Below are 14,813 nucleotides of genomic sequence, written 5' to 3'. Positions count from 1 at the left end.
ATTCGCTCGATGCTGCGGGTTCCCGTAGGATGTCGGATTAGTCGATCGTGGAAACTTGCTTGAAATTACGGTAACATCGCGTTGGCAAGCGATCCATCATTTTTCTGCTTGATTTATGCCTGGCTCTGGCGGCGACTTTAATTTCTAACTGTACTGGAAAATTTTCTCCGCTGTTTTCCCTTTGCTTGTTTTTCCAGCGAAGTAAAACTGTTAACGGAGGTTCGTGTTTTTAGGTGGATTGTTTTCTCCGTGTATAATATAATAGCGTCTTCCAAGTCGATAGAAGAAATAAAAAAAAAAAAAGAGAGAAAGAAAGAAGGGGAACATTGATACTGTCTCATACGGCAGGTACGCGTTTATTCAACATGGAATATTACAAACGCTGACTGCTTGATTAAATCAATATCCCCTGTCGACGAGGCTTCTTCTACTTCTTCTGGGGCAAAGGTAGTTTCATAAAATCTACTCGATGTCTCTAAGAGTATCTTTGTTCTTCTTTCTCCATTTTCCTTTCTCTTTTCGTTTCGGGTGTAAAAATTCGGTTGGTATTGTTTCGCGTCTGGCCAGCCGGTGTTTCATTAAAATCTTCCACGTTATTTGACGACTTTCGCGGCGGGTTTTGTTCTTTCCGTTCGTCGTAACGCCCTTCAAGAAAACCCTTTCCCAGACCGGAAAACGAGCCACTCAAACGTAGACGAGTGCTGCTTCTCTTCGTAACAGACGACGAGTAACAAGGATGGTCTTGTTACGTTGCGTTTCCTTACCAGCCTTAGTCGCCACCGATGCTACGCCGATACTCATTTTCCACTATTTCCACGTTTTTTCCATTTGCTTCTTTGAAAATTCTACTACGTAGGATACGTGGCTCTTTTTATCGATTCTTGTTTTCGCAGAAAGTCCAGTGTTTGGTTCAGTCTTTTTATCTACGTCGCTGTTAAGTCCGCATACTGTACAGGATATTCTACGAGCAGCTTAGAATTCAACAAAGTTAAAACATTTTTTGAAGCTTTGCTCCTCGGTTCCGCTTGTTACCGGCAGCGTTAACTATTTTATATACTTACCTTTGTTCTGAAACGCTACATTTTTTACATTTTCCATGCAGTTTCCAACGTTAAATTTTTCATATTTTCCCACCTTCTTTCAGAGTGCTGGGTTTTTTATAATTTCAACGTTGCCCTTGGCTACGGAATCTGCTGCACTTTCAACCTCGTTCAAAAGCGCAAAATTTTCTCGTATTTTCCACGTCGTCCTGGAAATTTTTTACCCCACAACCCCGACATTGTTTCGAGATCCTAAGTTTTTTCATATTTTTCCACCTTCTTCCCCAATGCTAAAGTTCTCGTAACTTCCACATTGTTCCCAGCTGCCCAACTTTCTTTTCACGTTTCCCAGCTCGATGAATTCCAAATTCCTAGTCCTCGAACGCTTCATTTCTTTTCTATATTTCAACGCGCTGTAGGTTCACGGGCGGGATATTTTCAATCGTAGGCACGCGAATAGAAGTGGCGAAACAGCGGAGAAAGCAATCGGGGCGATAACGCCTCGCCCTCGCTGATTATTCCTCTGTCACCGTCCGCGCGTTTTCCTTAATATTCCCGTATTTTCGCTTAATTTTCACGGTTCCGGGCGAAATTTCGATTTCGCCGTTAGCTCGTAGGCGGGACGTTCGATCAAGGTCCGCCAGGAAACCGAGCGAAATTGAATAGCGTGCCGGCTACGTGGACTAACGAGACTGATAAAGCCGTACGTAAATATCGTTTTCGTGATGGACACGGTTTCGCGTTCAGGGATGCGCAGGCCAATAAGCCGACCGAAACGCCAACGAGAAAATAATTGTGAGATTCGTTCTGTGTGCACGCTCGTGATGTGCGTGTGTCCATGTGTGCACGACCAATTAAAGGCCTTGTAGAGCACGTGGTTTTTGTTGTAACGCCGAGCAACAGACGTTTTAACCCAATTAACCGTTCTCGTTTTTCTATGCTGAAAACAATTTTCTTATTCTCCTCGTAAAGGGACGGGGAAATTTTCAGCAGTTCCTTTTAGTTTACAATGTTTCTTCAGTTTAGACAGTTTATTTAGCTATTTCACTGACAGACACTGTTTCGCGTTTTTTTTTTACCAAACTTTCTCTCCTCGTATAATATCGTATCCGTTGGAAAATAGAAATTATTTTCTTGCGGGCGTAAAGCTCGTTGGATAGGGGAAAATTCGAAGTATCCCAAGCGGAATACACGACTATCCGTGGCTTAAGCTTGGGATAATTAACTGGCAAAATGAAACACGTCGGCCACCGTAGTAATTAACCAGGCCTAACCCAGTCTCTCTGAGCGTTTAATTAAATTTAAATAACGATAACCGTGTGGATCTCTTAAGACCAGAACTATCACATCGGTCAAATTTTACAATTTTATTTTCAAATTTCTACTTCGTGTTATATTTTTTCCGCGATGATGTAATGACTTTCGAAACGATAACTAAAAGGATAATATAACGAATTTTATTTTGTTTCTTATGTATTCAAACTGAAAATAATTTTGTATCGAGGCTACTTATACCAATACCAGTCAAAATGGTACTTGTCAAAGTTTAAAAGGGTCCTGCAATCTATTTAACGAATTAACCAGTTTCCTCGTTTTGTACCACTTCCCACGTTTCTTAAATTTTCACTGCGTATCATTCGATACGACGATATCGGTTATCAGGAAAATTCGCTAGGTGCCAACGCTAGAAATACCACAGCAGTCAAAATGACCGGTTCTACGATTTTATAAACGTGTCAACCCTCGTTTAGGGATCCCGGATGGATTAATAATACCAAAAATCTACTACATAACGTGACTTACTACATATGTACTTACTAAACGTGTAACTTACTACATAACAAAGTAATAAATCAATAAATATACAAATATTCTATTATTACGTATTTTTTAAAAACCAGTGGTTTTCACTGGTTTTGGTAGAAAGAGCTTCGTGTTAACTATCGAATATAAGGATTTCTCAGAAATGCATAAACATCCGCAGTCGAATTATCAATCGATGCTACCACAATGTTTTCCTGTTTGCAACGTACCGCGAGCGTGTTAAAAAATTCGTGTTTCGCATTCTAGTTGCGTTTTTTAATCATCCGAAAGAAATTATTCGTTCACGGACGATTAATCCGTCAACTGCGCGTCGCACCAAAATTCTCGCGCACCAAAAATCACGTTTCTCTTTTAACAAAGTCTCTGTATTTGACGCGCATCGTAAATCTGAAATTAACATTTCACGCTCCTAGCGTGTCTCTCAAGCACCACCGATGTTATAAATATTGTAATCAAAATTATATTACTTCTGAGATGCATAAACATTGTTTTGAATGACTTTAATATTTACACGTTATTGCAGCGTTTAAAATCTGACGCTTAAAAACTCGCAAGTCGAAATATGATGAGAATAAGTTGGAGTTTTCGGTCGATATTCGCAATTAAAAGTCGGAGCGCATTATAGTATTTTATACTACTAATACAATAAAATATAATTCAATAAATATCTTATACTATAATACTTTCAAATTAATTCAAAATTACATATCGATATTACTATACCGTATAACCCCTCAAAAATACAATACAATACTTATTCAATACACTCAAATTAATACAAAATATCACAACATTATTATACTATGTAACCCCTAAGAAATATAGTGAAATAATTATATAATTCAACAATACAATGTATTATTAATACTAAAAATATTCTAAATATTCTAATTAAATAAATTATATATATATATATATTAATAAATAAAAGTATTACAATATTATACACTACAAATATAATAAAATTTAACACGCGTTTTATATATCGCTATTTTTATTTTTCCAAATCCCAGGCAAATATGATAACCGCAAGCAAACACGTACATATATCTGGCATCAGTGTCGTTGTAATAAAATTCAATAAGTGGCGAACAATCTTATTATCCACGTGGCAGTGGGACGGCCGACGAACATCCTGACAAACACCGTGTTCCACTCCATTCACACGTAACGAACCGATCTAATCTGAAAACATCGTCAAGCCACCAACCGCTTCCCATTTCGTCGTATCGAAAGCAAACAGGGGCCGTCTCGGAGTCGATGCAATTCGTCACAGTGTATTACGCTAACGATGTATCAATGTATTTATCTAGCACGTGAAATTGTACGCGTCATCCGCGTATAATACTCGGCATAGAAGAGCGACAGCGGCAGCTATTTAGCATAATGATAATCCATTCGCTAGCCGCTTGTATCTCGTAGGCAGGGATTTAACGTTTGTCGACATTATCGATACTCGCGACTTGTAACGTCGTCCGTTCCTCGGTGGAATCGACCGCCGGCCACGGATAATATCAATCCTTGATACTTGAAATAGAACGCGGTAATGCCTGGCGATCGAGTTACCGTCGGATTAAATCGGATTCCAGCATCGAATGTAATTCGGAGTCGTCTCGATCCACGTTTGTTCCGCCGACTGTTTACGTTGCGCTCGTGAAACACGCGGCTGATTGAATTACGTTCACCGATGATGGCCATTATATCGAGTGCGTAGAAACGATCGTTGCAAGTGTCTGTCGCGCGTTTTCCAGCTATTTCTTTTATCACGCTAGTTGCGTTCCATGAGATATCGGAGAATTACGCGGTTAACGCTATGCGTGTAATATAACGTTCGTTTCGGAGGTTGACAACCTAAATTTGTGTGAAAAATGTTGTTGCGAAAATTTCTTTTCTCTCTTTTATCCTTATCCCAGTGTCAATCTTTTCGTTTTTATTCGCTCGATCGGTAGAGTAGAGTCGTCCGATTCGATTTCAACGATGTAGATATTTCACATAAATCAAATATATCAGGAGAATTCCTATGGCACAAGGAGAAATAGTTTACCGCGGTAATGGAAGCGATCGTAACGATGCAACTTCTACAAACCTGATGGAACCGTACGATGTGGACGAAGGAAAAAATACCGTGCACTTCTTAACATTCTTCCTCGTAATCGCGTTGCTATAGAAACGGAGAAAAATAGAAAATGAAATGTTGCATTAAGGTAACATTAGCCCTTAATGGCTCAATATTCGATATCAGTCGAGATCTGACAAATCGATTCTTCCAACGACCACTCGGTAGTCTAGCGAAGATAACTTGCTGCACCGATCCACTTGCCTCGACTTTCAGTCATTTCTAACGGGAAACGTCTAACGTGCAAACGAATTCCATTTATTTTCAGAGGATACTTGGCATAATATTCCATCTACGCGCGCGCTCGCCGATAAAGGCACAAGACACAACCGAAGCGATATAAATTCCAGCACTGGGATCCTCGAAGACTTGTACGACGTCACGATTAATTAACCCTTAACATGACTCCGTGCAAACACCGGTTACTGTGGATTCTCTTGGAACTTCATCCGCGAGTAAATCAGAGACGTCGAAACGCGCCACGGGCGAAAGCCGCGAAGACAAGATTAATTGACTTCGAAGCGACGAAATCACGAACCTACGTGAAACGATCTTCCAAACTGTCTTCCAATCCTGCGCTAATTTTCAGAGTTCTTTTATCTCCCGTTAATCGAAGTCCACGAACGAATTCCTTTCCATCGAACGAAAGACTACGAGGGAAGAAAAAAAGGTACGCGTGTAGGTTGTTAAATCGGTGGGAAATTTCAAAGTCGGTGGGTTCTCGGAAGAGGACTAAAAAGATTCTAAAGAATAGTTCTTTCGTTTTCTTCGCCGTTCCTTCTGTTCCGTGTCATTTGCTATTGAAATTTCTTGCCATTTCCCATGGAAAATCTTCTCTCTTTTCCCCGTGGAGCGCAAAAACCGCGAGCGAGGAAGAAACTCGACGCACGCAAGATATGTAAATCGATTGGCTCGATCTTTCTTCCCTTCCTTCTTTCATCGATTCGCGATTTTCATCGGTGATTCTGCATCGTTTTCCGATCGGGGAAAGCAGATCTGAGCGGTCGGGTGAAATCGGGACGCGAGAATAGCGAAACAAGGAAACGAAATCCGCTCGACGATTTCGGCAACGAGTCGAATTTATTCTGGACAAACATTCTTAAGGTTTGGATGGAACGATTTTCCGTACCGCGGAAAAAGATACTCGAACACGGGACGAGCAAGAGGGTCTGCTGAATAATCCAGAAACCCAGAATCTTGGAAGGCGAGACATCCTCCTCGGGCGGAATACGTGTCGCGTTTTAAATCCGCTCAAGGAAAAAGGAGCACGAGACGGAGAAAATAAAGCGATGCGAGGCGAAATGACGGGAATTCGAGGGCCTCGCGGGACGTCGAAACTAAAACTCTCCGCTTTACTGCAGGGCCATAAAATACTATGCTTTCGAGGGATGATTTACGTTTCCAGATTTTTCATTCCTACCATTTTTTGGTCGTTTTAATCGACATTAAGCTACAAATGGGTTTTTAGACCTTTTAAACTTTACATTTGCATTTCTACATCAGATCGCTCCGTTTGAATGATATATAGAACCTAAATACGCCTATCGTCCTTTCGGAAGGATTTTACATTTATCAATTTTTAACGCTCCTTTTATGCGAACATTCGTTGCCATTTCGTTTGCACAGTTGGAGTGTTTAACCCTTTGCACTCCTACGTCGAGTGTAACTCGACATCAATTTCTATCTCAGGAGTTCCTTTGTCGGGTCCCACCTTTTTTTGTGAAACGTGCGAAAGAAAAGAAGGATCGCAACCTGGAAATTGTTTCAGGATTTATCATACACTTAAAAATTAGATAATATAATAGTAGTGTGAATAAAACTGGTATTTAAGTGAATTTCTTTCTTTCTTTATTTATTTAAATTGCCTCATTTTTTAATTAAAGTAAATTTCAAATAAAACACTTAAAAGCATCGGGAGCTGCTGGTAACGAAATTGAAAAAAATTCGCAGTGCAAAGGGTTAACACTTTGACTGCCACGTTGGTCAAATATGGTTTCTCCTGTGACGCCAAGGTGGTCATTGGTGACCGGAGCGCTTCAACTTGTTGCAATTGTAAAAATTCAATGAAAATTGACAGTTAGGTCATTTTGAATATAAATAAATAATAGATACTTTGAAATAAAAAGTGCCCCTTTGAACGATTAAACATTTTTATTAGAACATCAATAAAAAGGAAATAAGAACAAATCTTGCATCTAACTGTGCACTGTGTTTGCTTCCATATCTTCGAGGGCTAATCTACGAATATTATTATAAACATACCTTAGAAAATAATCGTAAATGCTGCTATATAATCGTATAATTGAAGTTAGAAGTGTGCACATACCTTACTATTATATATAAAATGAGCAAATACCGTTTACTAATGTCTTCTACACTTTTCAACGATATATTCCGCACGTTTTGCTTACGACGAAACGACGAATGCGAATGGTTCGTTGAAATAAACGAAGCCTTGTTATAATATGTCGCTATCAACTGTTACCAAGACGCCACGGTGGTCAGCCGTGACCATCAATAAGATAAACGGTCAATTGAGGAAGAATGTTGTCTTACATCGTCAATTTATTATTATTTTGCCATTACATGCTTTGAATAATAAAAATACTCCCGTGGCGTCCTCAGCGAAACATGTGATTTCGGCGTGGCAGTCAAAGTGTTAATGAATAACGAACATCAATACGATTAATGAAGTCTGTGCTAATTAAACGAGGTAACGTAATTAAGTGTGGAGATATTATTTTGAGAATTATCGCGAGGGAAAAAATTCAGGAATATCTACGTAGCTTCGGCTATCGTATTATATAATTTATTATATAATATACGGTTGTATCGTAATATAATCAAATTTGATTTACCAGTGCAGATTAATTCGTATTAAATGAATAATACCGTATGGTACAGTTGGTATTACGAAACTATTATGGAGATATATCTAAATAACAATGCCAATAACGATAACAATATGGAAATGAATACCGCTTATATAGCAATTAAAAATATAATATTGCCAACAGTTTAACAACAGCGATCGAGATCATAGTTTAAGCCTATTGCTTCTAAACCTTTGAGTACCACTTCCGTTTAAACGAGCCGCATACGTCATTCGTAACTGGAAGACATACGATTTCCGTCATTCGTCGTTCCCTCGCGACATTTAAGGGAAGTTCGTTGGACCGGAAACTACTGGTCCGAGGGGCACGCTTCGCTCGTCTTATTTATCATTGAACCGAAACAGGCTGGTTGCGAAATCGTCGCGAAGTCGCGAACCTACATACGCATCTAACGCCTGTGTATTTTGTCTGGGAATCTAATGGTATTTCGATATCCCCTTGAAACACATCGATGTGTACAACGTTGTACACTTCACGATACGGTAGAATCATGTTGCTTTCTCTTCGCGTATTTGGCTGCAACCTTTGGAGGGATGAGCGTGGAATATTCTGGCGAACCGTTGGAAATGTGAAAGTATCACTCGATATTATATGTCTGTTTGGGATTCGTTTTATCTGTCGCCTGGCAATTATCGCGCTGTTATCCACGGTTTATGGTAAATTAGAAAATACTAAACTGTCGTCGGTCATGACTATTGGCATACCATAGTCAGCGGTTCACGAAAGTATTCGAACAATTACCATAGAAAATTGCAAATGTGTGCGTCAACAAGCATTCTCATTACGGTGTTAATGAACTTTAGAAATGTTTCGTATAAGAAACACATTACGGTCGTAAAAAGTTTTTACAAGTATGACGATACATACTTACGTACACACATTGGGACAACGTAAGCTACCGTATATGATGCAAATGAAATAACCAATTTGCAATAAAGTAACTAGAAGGTAGAGGCAACGAACAACATCCAATTGGAAGCAAATATCAACACGTGTCGTAACGCTTGTGGTCAACAGTGTATGCGTAAAACACATTTTGTATTTTTAAAAGTAGGTAATATTGCAGTGGACGTTCGGTTACCATCGATCGGCCATGGTATCTTTCCATGAAAAGTTCCGCTTGCTTTAATTCCACGGATCCCATCGAAACAAAGGCATCGGATTGTTACCAAGTACTTCTCGGACTTCGATACGAAATTGCAGAGGTTCCAGCTATTTCCCGATGAACGTAACAATTTCCCCGAATCTCTCTGTTTCCTCCGTTTCTATGTGTATATGTGTGTTAACGGCACGCCCTGAAAGTTAGAATTTAGGAAAAGAAAAAAACACAGAATTCGGAAGAAGAATAAAAGATGGTCGGAGAACGGGGACGAAATTGTTTGAACTTAACCTGCGTCCCTGACGAAAGATATATAGTACTTTTGTAAACCGGAAATCGTTTACGATGCTAGAACACGTTCCCAAAAGAGAAGCACGTACAGAGCGTCCATGAATTAAAGAAAATAATTCAGAGTTTCCACACGATGAGTAAACCGCGACAATTTACACGTAGTTGTAGATAAAATCGTGCTTATAAGCGTACACATGCTTTGATTCAGGAATAATTTCTTATCAGGATATATTACAAATTATAGATTATCTTGGAATGTTATCTATTACGCAAGAATCGATCGATTAATCGATTATCATTTGGTGGAAATCTGAAGATTATCGAGCTCATTCGGCGTTCTGTTCAAAGTCGTTCTAGATCATCTGAAGGCTGTTTACAACTGTTCGTTTCGAGGCCACTTAGAGCTTGAAAGTAACTGCGAGGCCACTTGCACATCGTTCGACGATCGTCTCATGGTCCAATCAATAACACCTTTCGAAGTAAGTGGAAGATGGCGTGAATCTGCGGTGAAACCATATATTTTTCAATTTAGTTCAATCGGATAGCGTTCTTCCGTTAGTCCGTTGCGAGCATTTTCTACGTCAAGACTTATTGGCGGCAGATAACTCGCAATGGAGACGTACAACGTTGAATCGATGGCTTTGTGAAAGGAGGAACATCGTAATGGAAATAATAATGTAACAAGGATAGCTTGCCGGATGGGAGACTCGGCTCAGACAAACGTACGGCCACTATTTCCTTCACGGTTCATCGAGATTTTTCGATTTCGCCGCATCACGACAAATTTACGAAGCGCACTTTCAGCCGGAAGAGACTGCGGCAAAAAGACCTCCCTCCGCGTGCAATTGCTTGTCTTCATCCATCTTTTAGCCGACTACTACTACCTATAAAAGCTCGTTCCTCGCGGTTCCTTTTTGCGACCAAGCCCTGCGGTATCAGCCCCGAAGAGAAGCGCCGCGCCACTAATTAAAGAAGCCGCTGTTATCGTCTGCCAGCTTGAGACCAGTCGTCGTTTTGTCAGCTAGAAAAACGCTGCTCCGATTGATATAGTTGCTCCTTGCGAGCCTTCAAATTCATGTAATTTTTCCGCAGCTGTTGCACGCTGTAAAAGCCAACGACGATGAAGAATGATCGAACGAAAGAGGCAAAGATTATACATGTCTAGAGCGGTGGTGTATGATTGCATCTCGCGGTCAATAATAATCGAGACTTGGAGCAACTTCTTGGATCTTATTCATCCTCTGACGCATAATGTCAAGCTATTACTCGAAAGAACCACAAAACCACAGACGCTCTATCCACCCTTGGAGCGCAGCCCTTACCCTTAAACGTACCGTAAACTATCAAACGTCTTTAATGGGAAACCGACGTGCTCGAATATACCAATTCCGATAAAATCGAAATGCGCGTGTAATTATAGAAAAAAAACTGAACATCCAATGTACCTTCGTATTGCGCATACCTAATATGTAACGCGGTGCAACGTTCTGCCTTCGCTAACCGATTATCAAACTCCATTTCGATATTTTTCAATGGCGGGCAAATTACCTCATACATGAGATGTATCGCTGCAATCGAACTACGCCAGCTTCCTATGTGTACATACGAGGAAATGCGAAGGCGAAGGTCTAGCTGTGATGAATCGGGCCCATTCACCTGCCCGTCTTCGATGCATCCGCGTCTACCGGTTGACCATAGAAAGCCAGGGTAACCAGTTTCGTGACGCGGCCGCACGAATTTTTTGGCATACTTGCTGCTTTCAATATCCGCGCTCGTGCTTCTCTGAACTTTCGACAAAAAGTCAGCGAGCCGATGTGCAAATAGCTATAACGATTTATCGATGGATAGAAACTGCTTGCTGTCTGGTTGTTCGTTTTTCTTATTTTGCCTTTCTTCTTTTTTTTTATCTCTCTCTCTCTCTCTCTCTCTCTCTCTCTCTTTGTTTTTAATCCACGAGTTGCGCGATTCATCATCGGTCGATATCCGACAAATCGATGCTTCAACCGAGTATTTAAAAGATAACCCGTTTTTTGCTCTTGTTTTTCGCTTTCTGTTTTTTATTCCTCTGTTTCCCATCCCGTGTCGCTTCTAACTTGGAAGTTGCGATTTGAAAAAGCATTAGGCCGCATTACGTCGCATCGATCGTGTGCGATCGTCGGCGAAAAAGTAATGGAAACGACGTTACACGCCGCGAAGTTTCGCGGTGGTGCTGCAACAAGATAAACTGAACAGGTTATCGGCTGCGGTTACCTGCGGTTGCTGTACGCGCATATGGCGCGCACCGGTCGATTAATGTCGCGGCCACGGCCGCTACACGATTTCCGTGCGCTTCAACGATTCCACCGATCCGGCAGTAGTTTCTCCAGCGAGGTATTTTGCTGGAATTACGTCTAAGCTATGATGTATGTATTTCGCTCTCAAACGAGTGGAGAACAGAGCGTAATTGTATCGTAATGCCAGTTGATTCATGCAATTGAGACATACAATTGTTAGAACAGTCGCAATAGCCAATAACAATTATTTATGTAGCTTTGTAGTGGCTCGCGAAAGTATTCGAAATCTTTCGTTACACGAGACACTTTGAAATTTCATTAGTATCGTAGTGAGCGTCGACTGTCACTAAAGTAACCAGGCAATTCGCGATGTAAACTACTTTCTGATTGAATTTTTGCTGTATCTTGTAATTTTCAGATTGCTTTCAAATTTGATCGATATAATCGTAACAGCCGTAACAATGGAATTTCAAAATGTTTCGTATATCCACGCAAAAGTTTCCTATCGTAAGTGTTCAAGTACCTTCACGAGCCACTCTATGTTACGGCAGAGAATGATTTCCGTACTCGGTTAATTAAGAAAGAGAATAAATACATTTACGAGTCGAACGATTATAATCAAACGTATCCCAGACGAGGATCTAAAAGAAGACGTATACGTAGCATACCATACTATACTACCGTTCACATAAATACGATTACCACAATTTCATATTAATAAGCATACGAGTCTTAGCCGGAAAGAAGTCGCAATTTTCCGTACGGCTGAGATCGGCTGCGCGGGATCGTCTGCGGCGGCAGAAGCGGCTCGTTTCATAGCCTAATTTAATGTTTCACCAATAATCGAATCGGTCGATAATAAATTTTAATACCTATGCCACGGCCTATGATACGCCTGATACAGTCATGTATAGCAATCAAGGTGTTCCTTCCCTATGGAAAGATCGATCGACATCCGATCCTATCGTGAACCTCGGTAATCGTGCGATTCGTTCGTCGTGTATCCGTAATTACGTTCTATCGTGAGCGAGATTAAGGAATAATACGTTGTCGTTACTTAACCGATCCCTCGAGCTGGTGCGTTCGAGCCTGGCTCGAGGCTGTGTTTACTCGAGAGGCGTCGCCGTCGTGGCCATGCCCGAAGCAGAATCAGCCAGCCCGGATTTCCATGCAATTACAGGAACAGGGCTGTCAAGGTTGAGGATCGCTGAGGGTCTGCATCCATGGAGATGAAAGGGGCCGACCGAGTCGAGACGCGGCATCCCCATGCAGCGCCTCTTATTTCGTTCGTTCGTCGTTGCTTTCTATTAGCTGCGATTTGAAATTCTCTTCAGCGATATTGCTGCCGTCCGGTGACCGGCGTTCTCGCGTTTTGTACCTCTTTCTCGCGTCACCGTCTTCTTATTCTTGCTTCTCGCGAGACTTCCTCCCACCCTCGTCACGACTACCGCTCCACCGATGTGACTCGAGTTGATAAATAAAAGATTCTACGGTAGACACCGACTGCTCCCTGGACGCTCGTTTTTTCCGCGCCCGTAATCTCTTCCCTCCGTGATTATCGCGACGAAATTGGAGCCAGCGTTCACCGACAGGTTGCTACGTTCTCGCGAACGACACCGTGTGGCAAACCTGTCTACGATCGGAAACTCACCGGCAACTTGGCGAGTTTCGGCGTTATCGAATCTTTGTGCGTTCGACGGCGGAACGTTGGATCGCGATCGTTTTAACCGCGCAACTCGCTTGTCCCGTTGGAAAAAGGAAAACGCGGAATAAATCTTGGCGTCTCGAAGCAACGAGTCTCGAAATGCTCGAGATTGGAAATGTTTTATCGCTCGTAGAGATCACGGGCGAGTCGAACGCGGCTCGCGTATAGAAGACACGCTCGCTAACGAATTATACGGCAAATATCGCTTCTATCGAGACAGTCGCTCGAACGAAATCAATATTCCGGCGCAACTTCCGTGCAAACGTCGTGTTCCGCCGGCTGAAATATCAGAGAAAATCAAGCGTAACCTAACGCGTTTGCCTTCGCGATCAGCTTTATTAAAAGAGACACGATTTTCCGTGGGATATCAACGAGACGACGAGGTAATGACACCGAAGAGGATCCGGCGATCGATGCCCGTTATCGGGCCTACGATCGATACCTAAAATTAACTTAATTCTAACGAGGCAATTAGACGGCCGAGTATATAATAAAACTTAATAAGGAGATTAACTGGCAGATGAATCTTACAAGGCGACACGGTGCTTCGTTTAACTGCGATTAAACGTCAACCATATATCGATATGTTATATTTGTTCGTTTTCTCGTTTCTGGATATTTACGTATAGCCGAGCTACTCGTTTCCACGAACAGGCTCGATATCTTCTGTTATTTTTCTGCTGTTCCTTTTTCGTTAATATTCCGCACGCAATATAATGAATCATCTATCCTGCTACGTTCACGCTTGTCTTCGCTTCCCTGGCATTTTCTACATCACACGGATGCCCACGTGGCTCCAACGCCTACTCCGTGTTCTTCCACTCGATCCGTCCGCGAGATTTTCCCTCCTCGATGTTAATATCCGTTTTTAAAAATCCTCGCTAAAAATTCCTTCCGATATATACGTTAGCCATCCTACGATGCCGCATAAATGTAAAATGTTACGTTCCATAAACCGAATGGAGTAACAATTGCATATCTACAAACGCTTAGTGTAACAAAGTAAGTGTACACGGTATTTCTTGCTATTTCTATGCTATCGATCAAAGCATAATCAAGTTTAATAAACGTAAATAACGCTGAATCACTTTCTTAATCACCTTGACTGTTTTATTATTAGTTTGTGGACGTTTCTGTACACTTATAGGAATAAAGAGGCAAAAGTACATAGAATACACACTATACTTACGGTATATTTTTTTTCAAGAAGTAAACAAAGATCAACGATTTCTTCTGCAAAAAGAGATATTTAATCAACGCTATTCTATCCGAGTACATTGCATGTATTATATCTACCTTTCAGGTATGAGTCAACGACTCAGTTATGAGACGAGATACCTAGATACTTTCGGGTTAATCGATCATCCGATTTATCCGGCCAATGGTTCGGTTCCACAAGGACTGGCGAATGATGAGTTCATCGTGTTACTATAAAAAATCTTCTCATACTTTCTACAACGATATTCTTCCTGTTTTGCAACGTGTGCAAAAATGCAGCGTCGACAGACAACTTTATCAACACCTTCGACCTTTCTCCCCGCGAAAACCGCGTCGTTCGTTTCGCAATCGGC

The 14,813-nt window shown here is 41.3% G+C and overlaps 2 protein-coding genes across 6 annotated transcripts in view; one reads left to right on the top strand and one right to left on the bottom strand.

Annotated features, from left to right (window-relative positions):
- LOC126872087 (dystroglycan 1-like) overlaps positions 1-14,813 on the top strand; it is a 162,551-nt gene that overhangs the window by 38,071 nt on the left and 109,667 nt on the right. The gene's annotated exons all lie outside the window — the stretch shown is intronic.
- Positions 1-14,813, bottom strand: part of LOC126872108 (mediator of RNA polymerase II transcription subunit 20) — a 249,662-nt gene that overhangs the window by 177,363 nt on the left and 57,486 nt on the right. The window lies entirely within an intron of this gene.

Source organism: Bombus huntii, chromosome 12 (genome assembly GCF_024542735.1).
Source record: "Bombus huntii isolate Logan2020A chromosome 12, iyBomHunt1.1, whole genome shotgun sequence".
Taxonomy (NCBI): domain Eukaryota; kingdom Metazoa; phylum Arthropoda; class Insecta; order Hymenoptera; family Apidae; genus Bombus; species Bombus huntii.
Note: the sequence above shows the minus strand (reverse complement) of the source record. Positions and strands in the feature narration are given on the sequence as shown.